We start from the raw sequence: 12,641 nt of genomic DNA on the forward strand, positions 1-12,641 counted from the left end.
CCCGCTGCGTTCTCTCCCGATCCCTCGTAACGTTTTCCACCCGTCTATCCCTGCCCCCACCTCGACCGTCCTTTGCCGCTCTGCGATCTTCGCTCTATCTTTCTCCGATTTAATGCTCGCCTAGCTAACGCTCCCTCTAGTTTCTCTTTCTTTCGCGCACTACCTCTTTCTCCGTCTTCCGATCGTTTCGGATTCTTCTCATCTACCAAGCTACCACCATCTAAGCAGACGAGGTGGCTGTTTCCTTTCACACTACCATTTCCAAGAGGAATATGGTTATGTCTCCGCGCGCAGTCCTCGCTTTTTTAAGAAGTCTCGATTTTGGTGTTGTTAATTTATAGTTTAATTAAATGGTAATACCTTGTGTACAACGATATGCGTTCGGTTCAGTTTAATCTATCGGCGACGTATTCATTCTTTCACACTAGACGTTTCTTTGTTAGATGTATGTTGCTTTTTCTCAAGAGAAATTATCATTCTATAACGTATTCTTCTAATGCAATTCTCTTCTGGTGTTGGATTATATATATTACAAATATTTGAAAAGAATGACAATTAAAAAGATTAAATTAATAATTACATTTGATAAGAAATGACCACAACGTCTCAGAAACAGACTACGTAATATGCACGTCAATAGCCGTTGCATTGCTTAGGTTAGCGTTGACTGATTTGTCATTAATCTACGAATCTATTCCTTATGATTAGTTGATTTTTTTAAAACATACACTGAACATTTTTTCAAATAGGTATACAATGAATTTTATACGCCTACACAAACATTTGGACGATTATTATTTAAATTTCGTATATGTATAGTTCAAAGAAGCAAATAGCAAGTCTTTTTCCAAAAATTTAATGAATTTTGTAAGTCTTAAGTATATTAGAAATGTTTGATCTGTACAAATGTTTGTATGACTACGAGATTTTTTAGAAATAAATAGCGAACACGTTTTTTCAGAAATAGTAGAAATACAGTAAATTTGATATTTATGTAATACATATACAGACTTATAACTGTCATGTAATATCTTTAATCTATGAAGGTTTGATCAATAGATACTTGAAATTTATTATCACATTTTAAAAAGAAGAGGAAATTAATGTTTTTCTAGAGATACAATGAATTCAACGAGCCTATGTACATATTTGAAATTTTCAATATTTAAATTATCTTTTTTAAAAACAGAATTGAACGTTTTTCTAGAGATAGAACGTATTTACGTAAGAGATGTATAAAATTTCTCTGAAAATTACAAAGAAAATTATCTTCTTCTTATATAAATAATAATCTTGATTGCCAATAATTTAGTTATTTTTCGATTCTACATTTAACGTCAGAAACTCATGAGTTGGTGAACGTGTCGCAGCTGACAATGATATATAGTACGATAATATAGAATCAATAAAGAGAAAAAGAACAAGATCAACAACAAAACCATCGATGACGATGATATGACCAAGGAAACTTGACGTATCTCTCGCGAGAGGTCGAGATGGAAGTAGCTAAATCTTGGAAGAGAAGGACACGCGCGGACCCGAACAAGGCTGTTGATCCGAGTAGGAAAAATGCAGACTAGACGTGAGAAGTGAGAAGTGAGAAGATCGTCGGAGGCGAGAGACGAAGATAGAGAGATTTTACACGTCGCGGTGAAGCGACGGGATACTCTCTTCCAGGTGTTCGTCTATAGATGATACCCTTCGACTCTACGTGCCCTCGTAGATAGTACCACTGGCGGTTTCAGTCACGCGCGCTCGCGAGTGCGCTCACAGTTATAAAAGTCTGTTCGTAGAGAGGCATACATACGAAGCCATAGTCACCCTCCTACATCCCCGTTCTCCGGCTCACAGCGCGGCAACCCTCGCTCGACCGACGTGTTCCCGCCCTCTCCATGTTTCCGCGGCCCGTTCCAACCACCCCGTTCCGTGTCCCGCAGGGCATGTCCCTATACACCACCGACTTTCTATTGTCCAATCCGCCATTTATGCATGCGATTCCTTCACTCGCTCTTACATGTAAAAAAAAAATTTTCTCTCTGATTTATCATCGATCATAGAAAACAATTCTTACGTAACAAATATCGTTCGTTTGGTATAATGGTTGATTTTTTCAAGATATTTTAAGTTAGATCAATGGGGACAATAATTCTGCAGCTTGTGGAAAATTCTCATCCCCTTTGGTGGCACGCTCCGCGGCACGCCCGACCGTCTCTGTTATACTGCCGGCAGCGACCCAACTCCCCTGCCCCTCGACTCTTCGCTCGCCCATCCCGATGCTGCCTCATCCTACTTTGGTCTCCTGCTACCGCTTCTACCCCTGCCACTGTTCTCGTCCGTGCTCTTCTTCCTCTTTTTCTCTTTTGTCTGTCGTTTTCTCGTTCTTTTCTTTTCCCTCGCTCTCACCACCTATCTATCCATCCATCCATCCATCCATCCATCCATCCATCCATCCATCCATCTATCTGTCTCACCCTCGACCTCCATCAACCTACCTACAGACTTTGGGAGACCTAGCTACTTCTCTCTTCCCCTTGCCTTCTCTTTCTCGCTCTTAACTTTCCTATCTATCTCTTTACCCCGCCTCGCCGTCGCGCACTCTACGAGTCGCTCGTTAACCTGCTAGCGCCCCTATAACCATCGTTGCACTGCCGCTACCGGAGCCGCTATATTTACATATCAATATTCCATGACCATATATGTATATGTGTGTATCAGCGAGGCATGTCGCTAAGCAGGATGCACGCTTTTCTGCGTCGCGTCGATGTGCCGTACGTGTTTCTCTCTCTCTCTCTCTCTCTCTGTCTCTCCCTTTGTTTTGTGTATATTCTTACTTCCTTTTTTTCATGATCGGTTTTGACCTAAGTACATACGTACTTGGTATACTTCTTTCGAGCTTTCATATGAGTTTTATATGTGTTTGAGAATTAATAGATGAATGACGAAGCAATCGAAAGAGAGAAGGAGAGAAAGAGAGAGAGAGAGAGAGAGAAATGGAAATGAGCAACTCGATTTTTAAGGAAGTCGTGAGCTGGTACCTCGAATTTTAAAAAATACGTGATTTATTTTTATACATTTGTTTGTTATAATTTAAGCATTGTTGATAGCATAATTTAATTATTCTAGATTTTCATTAAATTCCATTATTCTGATAAACAATTAGTATTCAAGATTCCAAAAAATAAATAATTTATTTCTACGAATGTACCTATTTGTTACAAAATGACGGTATAAATAATCGCATGTTCTAAGATAATTTAAATACTCTAGACTTTCCTTTAATTTCATTGTTCTGGCGAATTATTAGTATTCACCGTTTCAAAAAATAAATGGCTTATTATTTATAAATTTATGTTTCATTCGATGATAATGTAGATAATTGTGAATGGTAAGGTAAATTGTATAAAAAAATGTTGTAATTGTCATTTTTCTGCTTACAGGTAGGTTAAGATAGATAGAAATATATATTTCTATAATAATTCCTACAGATCGCTTAAAAGTATCTATTTTTGTATCTAACTAATACCAGAAATACAAGAAAAGATGTGAAACGATGATACGATTTTTTATAATACATCTAATTCCACTTATCTATAAAATATTTGAATTATTATACTAATCTATATATCTATTTAATTATCTAATATACAGTTATTTATTACTTGTTTATTCTGCATTTGTTTAATAATTATTTGTTAAATGTTAATATTTTCTTAACTACCTATATCGAATTAGCGAATCGTGCATCTATTTAAATTTCTAAGAATACGATGTAAACGAAAATTTCTAAACCTTCAACTGCATTTCTTCCTTTTTCTGCTGCGAAACTTTTCAACACGAAACGCGTAATTTCTTCACCGATCAAAAAATTAGATTTGGTAAATTTAATCAGTTTGATACCTCCGAGTGCGCATGCGCGTTTACAATATACCTGTGTATGCTAATTTTAAACGTTTCCTTAATCTGCCTATTTATAGACGTCCGACTCTCGAGACCCTTTAAAACGTCTCACTGGTCCATTTGTCGCTCGAAAGCGCCACGAATAATTTAACGGTTCACTTTGAAATCGGGCCGCGCGCGCTGCACGCTCGCACGACCGCACGCTTGCACGTCCGACTTACACACCGGACTGCGCTGAGAGATCTACGTTGTCGGGGATGCCGCTGCAAATTCGTACAAATGTACAAAACCTACAGATTTTTTCTTCGAAAATGGGTGATTTTCGATAAACCGCTACAAACCATAATATATGCAGCGAGGACATCTGTAACATTACCTGTATGTTTAAGATTACTATTAATGCTCTATGTTAATTTCTCGCTAAGCGTATGTTTGCAATACACGTTTTTTTTCATTTTTATATACATTTTCCAATTGGTTTCAAATTGTACTGTTGTATTATAACGAAATTTTGAGAGATTTTATATAATGCGTATAATATGTACATGTACCTATAAAAAAAATTCGCCGGTAAATGTTTAAATAATTTCGTGAGCCACTATATACAGTATTCAATAACTGGCTATTGTTTCTATACCATTGACACAAACGTCGAGATTGAACGTTTCCTTTTTTTCAAACGAAGAAATCTTAAAGAATGGATAAGGCAAATGACTATAAGTAGGATTGTACCATACTAGGAGAACAGAAAATATAGTTTGAGTTAAACGAGAAAAGTAGCTGGCGTATGTTGCGTATTCGTGTATCTGCAGCCACCACGATACCAGTGGGAAGCCATTAGCTAAATTGCGAGGTGTCTGCTCGTTGCACCGCTCTATTACCTTCGAGCCGCTTTTCACCGCACTTCCTAACCCAGACCTATCCATAGTCTTCCTATCATACGAACCTCTTTATTTCGCGTATCTCTCTTGCTCATTCTTCGATCGTGTTTCGAGAAATTTTGTCTTTACTGATTCACACTGTTGGATTTTATAATAGTCACAGTTGGTATGCTCATAAGTAGACTACGATTATTTGAACAAATTCATTATTTTATCGATATAAATTACAAAAATGGAACCTACATGGAGAATCGTTTTATCCGCTAACGAATATTATTATATTTTCGATGTTTTACATATTTTTCTAGGTAATGTGTATCCTATGTACTTTTGCACGATCAAATTTCACATAAATGCATAAAATTCCACAGTCTATTTAGAAGTATATATTTATGAAGAAAAGTGATTTTTTATGACTCTTAGGTCAGAATTTAAGTAACTTGAAGGTAAAGAGCTTCTTAACCCATTATGTGCGTGTACAACTGTCGTGGTAAGTCGCAAGGACGTATCTGCAACTTTTGCTTAGATCAAGTCATTGCTATCAGATAGCACAAAAATGTTTTACGTGTATGTACATTAAATATCAGGCCGTATCTCCATTGAAACTGAAGATATAACAATCTCTATATTGGACGTATGTGACATCGATTTCTAGTTGTTAAATATTAAAATTCATTTTTCTCCTTTGGACCATCTTTTTGCCAAATATGGCAATTTGAATTAACACGATTTATTACATCATTTATTATGTTTGTCTCAGACATAAACATCTTTGAACAATATTGTATATTTTTCAATATTTTTCATAGGAAGAAAGCAGATTTCTTCCATTTTCTCTGTAATACGTATTTCAAATAAGTTGAAAATATTTATATCAAATAATTTGGGAAAATTTTAAGAAAATCTCAATTTTTCTAAGTACGCCATACATCCTAAACTTTCGACGTTTCGATTTTACTTTCATTTCAACAAACAACGAGATTTCTAACATAAAAAGATCTGTGTATATGCAGAAAGTTGAAACTTTCGATACGATAATGAACGATAATGAAACGATAAATCAGGCATACTTATCTACAGCAATCGTTTCGTATTTTTCTTAAATTTAAGAAATTAAAAAATCTTACAAATACATTTTAAGACTATATCGTATCTTAAAATGAAACATAAAAATCGCTGTACCAAAAGAAACATCTCTTATGGAAGAATATAACTGTGTCAAAAATGATTCGGTGAACGCGACAGAGTTGAACCGCCAGTAATCGTTTATAACATCAAATTGGTTTACCTTATTTCAAAAATCATGCAAAAGAAACCAACGAGTACAAAACGACAGAATGTGCAAAGTAAAAAGCTATTTGAAAAATCTGACCTAAATACGGGAAGAAAAACTTGCTTTTAGTTAGAGAGCCGCGAATCAAGCAACGAGAATATCGTCCACGTTTGATTCTCTGGAGAATTCTTTCGCTAGTGGTTCGTGCAAGGGACCAAGTTAAAATCCGAAGGATCTCTAGAAGCAAGGGTCGATGTGGCTTGAGAGAAGAACCGGAGGGTGAAGCAAGGGGGTGGATGACGAGATCGCGGACGCCGGATTGCGGATTCCCGAGGGGACTCGACGGAAGAGAAGAACGGTTACTCGTTCGTTCATCTGTGTCCCCTTTCTTACTTGCTTTGTGTCTTTGTCTACGCATACATGCTTACTGTCGCGAACAACGTAAAGAGCGAGTGATAAAGAAACTGAAACGAAAAGGAGGGAAGAGAGAAAGAGAGAGAAAGAAAGAGAAAGGAGTAAGTGGCTAAGGAGGGGAAGAGAAGGCAGTCAGTTGGGGGATGTGGCGAATGGCGATTACGACTTGCGACTAGCCTAGGCTAGGTATAGCTATCTTCTACCTTGAGTCTACTCTCTAGAGCGTGGACCTGACACGTAGCAGCGTTCAAACCCTTATAGACTTCCAGGACAACCGTACCTAACGTTAAGCACTATCGTATGTTTGAAAGACGCGACGACCAAGGATTTTGTGAAACATTCAAAATTTCAGAAGAAAGAAATATTGTTATTTGCTTTGAGTATTCGTCCGATTTATTATCGAAAAAGCTAATAGTAAGAGAAATATTTTGGAAATTACTGGACTTTAATATAATATACACTCGCGGCTAAGTGTTATTTGCCGGTACGTACTTGGTATAAACTGAACATTTTTCACTGCTTTTATTTTCTAGTTATTTTACTATAAATCTGTTATTTCACGCGCAACATTTGTACTCTATAGCGTAGGATACTAAAGAATGTAAATTCTGTTAGAGTTTTCTAATAAATGTAACGAGTAGTTGCTCTTATAACCAATAATTCACATTCACGCAGATACATATACAGCACATATACATCATATACAGGATGTCTTGCTTATAATCTTCGTTAATATTTTAATTACTTTTGCTGATAAAAAGAAGCGTGTCAGGAGAAAATTAATTAGTTCAGAATAATAAATACCGTAATTCATCGTATCTTTGCCTTAAGGCCAGATTTCTTCAATTTCCAAAGTCATCGTCAGTCTTTAAAAAGGGACCGCATATTATTTCGTATTTTGTTAATTGACATGTGTCTTTATTCTTTATAAAAGAACTTACGTATAAGTTTAAATTAAGCTTTGGATAATCAAGGTTACAGAAGAAGCGTACTTAGAACGTTGAACAGTCACGTTGAAAAGTATTTCAACACTTATAGAAATCTCCTATAAATATCTCATGTATATTGTACGAAGCATTTTGGAAATCTACTTTCATTATGATTACATTCGTGAACTTTGAAACCTATCTGAAAATGCGCATAAAAGCTACAATATACTTAATGCAAGTATTACTTGACAAAGATCACAAAAATCTTTAGACAGTGATTTATCCTCATCGTTATATTAACACTTTGACTGCCATGATGAAATCACATGTTTCGCACAGGACGCTACGGGAGTATTTTTATTATTCAAAGCATATAATGGCAAAATAATAATAAATTGATGATGTAAGACAACATTCCCAATGGTCCCAATGGACCGTTTATTTTATTGGTGGTTGATAACGACATATTATAACAAGTAACTTCGTTTGTTTCAACAAACCATTCGCATTCGTTATTTCGTCGTGAGCAAAACGTGCAGAATATATTGTTGAAACGTGTAGAAGATATTAGTAAACAGTGTTTGCTCATTCTATATACAGGGTGGTTGGTAACTGGTGGTACAAGCGGAAAGGGGGTGATTCTACGCGAAAAAAGAAGTCGAAAATATGGAATAAAAATTTTTTTTTTAATTTTTCCATCGAGACAACGATCTACAGTGAGATCCGTTATAACGTACCGCACGCATACCGAGCGAAAATTCAAAGTCGATTTTCTCGAAAACAAAGCCTCAAACGAAAAATTGTTATTCTATATTTTCGACTTCCTTTTTCGCGTAGAATCACCCCCTTTCCGCTTGCACCACCAGTTACCAACCACCCTCTATAATGGTAAGGTATGTTCACACTTCTAACTTCAATTATGATTATAAAGCAACATCTATGATTATTTTCTAAGGTGTGTTTATAATAATATTCGTAGATTACCCCTCAAAGATATGGATGCAAACACAGTGCACCGTTAGATGCAAGATTTGTTCTCATTTTTTTTTTATTGATGTTCTAATAAAAATTTTTAATTGTTCAATGGGGCGCCTTTTATTTCAAAGTATCTTTTATTTATCGGTTATATTCAAAATGCCCTAACTGTCAATTTTCATTCAATTTTTATAATTGCAAGAAGTTGAAGCGCTCCGAATGACCACCGTGGCAGTCAAAGTATTAATAAGCCTCGATATTCAATGGGATCATCTTCAACACTTATTATACATTTAAGATAGTTACTCATGCTGTATACTAATTTTTAACTAATTGTAAATATACATTTGCAATAGATATCTCATAACTCGTATATACATTTTCCGAATAGTTTGAAATTTTACTATTAATATATAGTCACGATAGTCGTGTCTCATCGAACACTTCGTAGTTAACAGTTTACAGCACTACACGTTTTCCGACTTGAGATACAGCGTCTGCTGCAATTTCATTCCCATTGCAGGTACAGTGACTACAAAAAGTATTGGCATACAAAAAGCACATACTCTTATTTTCCAATAAAGTATTTCTTTATCAGGTTCTATATATTTTACTTTCGCCTCACATAAAAGTATAATACTATTAAATGATACGAAATTTAACACCTAATTGCACCTAATTAATTAGTAATTAATTAGCTATGCAAATATAATAATTTATACAATGGCGTGACCAATGTTTTTATAGCCACTGTATTTATATATGCTTCTTCTCAATATTTTCGTAATCGTTCAGCCATGTACGTCCTACTGGAACGTCTCCTGACGGAAGGCTGATCCCTCGAGCTGCGATGCCCAACTACTAAACTGCGACCTCCGTTCGAGTTCGCCGTTAATCTGTTTATCGCGTTACCGCCACTACCAGTCTAGCAACCCCCGACCGATTCACCTATCGCCCTCCACTCCACCGTGCAACGCACACGATATCAACCGATGTCGGAGACGCATATCGACTTTAGATGTTAAAGTAATATCACAAAACTCAACATCACGTGCAGTTACTCAGATCATTTCGATAATTATCCTTAGAAACCATTCGTTTTATTAACATTCTTGGAAACAGCTGCAGCTACAAATATAAATGTATTTTCTATAATTAATATTTTTATACCAATATTTTATTGGTACACCTATAGGATATGGACATGTTACAAAAAGGAAGGAAAGAATACCAGTTTTGATAAAAGGCAATCAGTAACTTATTATAGGCAAAAAGGGTGAAGGTTACCATAGAATTGCACAATTATTAGTTCTTAATTGTAGCAGATATCCCTGGAAGATACATATTATATAAGAAAAAACACCGCATTGAATTTAAGAAATAAAGAGGACGATCTCTTTCTCTTCTACGATTAAACGTTATCGTTAGAAATTTACATATTTTCAAGTTACAATAAATGATTGATATAGCCTTAAAATCATGAGCTCCTGTGCAAACCAGTAAATAAAAAGACAGCGCTATGTCCGAACGTGAACGCGAGTAATCGTATTGTACATCGATGAAAAATTGAATATTGCATTTCTTGGTTCGCAGCGTTTCCTCATATTTCGGACATATCATCGAAGATGAGGAGAGTAGCCGGTAAATACGAGGCGGAGGGATAGCTATGCTGAGAGCTGAACCAAGACGGGTTGACGCGGTATCACGTCGAGCCACGCCACGATCGCTCCTGTTGAGCTGAAACGACGTCGGGTCCCGCTAATGAGGACGTCCTTTCTTGCATACCGGATAACGTTTCGCCGCCGGGCGACGCCGGGCGTCTCGAATTTCTCGTGTACGCCTCTTCTTCGTTTCGCTCGGCTCCTTCTCTTCTTCTGGGAACGATCAATGCTGAAGCCACCGGGCAAACTCGCTCTTTCCCTCTCCTATCTTCGCCTCCCCTTCTCTTCTCTACCCTGCGACCACCTTATCGCGAAAAGTACGTGGCACGTTGAGTTTGCTGTCGATCGATCGAGTTGTACTCGATGGAGACGACAGTTCCAAAGAGTGATGACGGAAGCTTCGAAAGAATCTTTCAGAAAACTATCGCGCCTCCATGCGACTCTAGCTTCTGATTAGAACGTTGTGTGATAGGTTATTTGATATCGTTATATGCTTATACGTAGAACCATATATAGAGGCGAAGATATAAATAGGAATAGTAATTTATAGCAAGTTTAAACTAATTCAGTTTGTAATTGCTACTCGAAATAAATATTGTCAATGTACTTTTAAATTCTATATTATAAGTATACAAAAAAGGGGATGAAGTAAAATGCTTATAATAAAATTAATTGAATTTACTGATAATCATTTCTCAATTTATGTGTTCGTACGCGAGAAATCAAAAATTCGAAATAAGAATTTTTGTTTGAAAGCATTAAATTACTAAGAAAACAGTTAAATAACGTTAAAATCAAAATGTTATATTCATACAAAGTTGCAATCTAATCCTACGAATGTTCGAATTCGGTTTCGTTGTATCAATTTTCTAAAACTCCCCTTCTTTGACAAATATTTTTTATATTACCTTAAAAATAAGAATTTTCTGGCTCACATACAGTTTTAATTTCTTCATTTTTAAGCACACCTCCGTCTATAAGCGTACATATCACGTGATAATTAGCTCAAATTCAAAGAAATGATTAATCATTCAAAATCTTTTATTCGTATCAGATAATGATCCGAGAATTTTCAACAAACTTAGCAAGCATTAACACTAGGGAAAGTAAAGGTAAAAACTAGTAATAAGAGAAAAGGTAAATCGATATTTAGCGAGATATTTAGTTGATAATCCTTCATTGCGATCATTATGGTTTCGCGATTATTCGTTGGCTAGGCGTTCTCTTTTTTCCTTATCTACCCTTTCTCTAGCCATTACATCCCTCCTTGTAAAACAAGAAGACGAGGTAAAACACGTTGACGAGGTGCGTATAAAACGCGTCTTTGTAAGTTTCACCTCGCCTCACCTGGTCGCATTTAAGAACTAAAACGAAAGCAAGCGCTTCAACGGAGAGAAAAAGAAAAGGAGAGTCCTCGATGTAAAGTGTACTGCAACGTTGGCGAGGTATGCCACGATGCATCGCGTTATGTGTGGCTTGAAGTGGTAAAGAGTAAAGAACGATGGGATAACGGCGTGGTAACGGCTTGGCAATGGCGTGGTCATGGTATGGCCGCATCGCAATGCCTCACGCCGCGAAAAAGTTTCGTAAATTTTTTTCCTTATTCGTATGCGCTTCTAGGTTTCGCGACTGCTTTCTCACCACTTCCCTTTACTTCTCTCTTCCACTTCAAACTACATCCACAATGGGATTCTCTCATGTGTGTCCGTCGCAACAGAAAAAACCTAGGTAATCTGTCACTTCTCTCACTTTCTCTCGCTCCAATCTTTACTTTACGTTCCTTTCCTTCCCTTTCTTCTCCAGGGTTTCTATGTTTTCCATCTACTCATTTCAATTTTTATAATCTAATATATATTATTTTTATTCTTTAGCCCAGTTTCTAGTTACTAATCTAGTTGTAGTGTTTTCATTTCTTGTTTATTTACTTTACGTTCTTGACCTAACAAGTATTTAAGATATCCATTGGATTTAGAACAAACGTAACAATTGAGCTTCCTAGAAGCTAAACCGATAATCTCCACCCTTTTTCTTTATTTATTTACATTTTCAGGAATAACTAAGTATTCGTATAACATTAGCCGTAATCTTCGATTTGCGATCGCTGATCAACGTGCCTTCCAATCGGTTCGATTATTCACAGCTAAAACGTGTCTTATCCAGCCAAAAATTGCGCGAAAAAACTGAGCATAGGCTGCATCCCCCGTCCGGCATAATTGTTTCGATCGTGCAGATTAATTTTAAAATACGAAATAGTAGAACCATTTAATTAGCTCTGTCACTGGACGAGCGCGTGCAATCCAACATCAGTTTGTTGCATTCGCTCCAACAGAGAGAGGAGGCATGTATGTACTATACGTAGGCAGAGGAAACGGTACGCTGACACGGCTCGGCGTGGTGGTCGAGCGACGCGACAGGGCGGCACGCTGGCACGCAGGCAGCTTGACACGCACGCTCTCACGTACGAGCTCGTTCGCACGTACGTTGCTACGTTTGCGTGGGTAGAGAGAGGTTTGCGCCGCGCGTGCCGACGACTATCTCCTCCGACCCCACTGTGCCGACGCCTTACCACGGCGCGGCGTGTGCACACTTCCTCGCTCTCCACACCCACCGC

This window comes from Bombus impatiens, unplaced genomic scaffold (assembly GCF_000188095.3).
Source record: "Bombus impatiens unplaced genomic scaffold, BIMP_2.2 scf_0132, whole genome shotgun sequence".
NCBI lineage: Eukaryota > Metazoa > Arthropoda > Insecta > Hymenoptera > Apidae > Bombus > Bombus impatiens.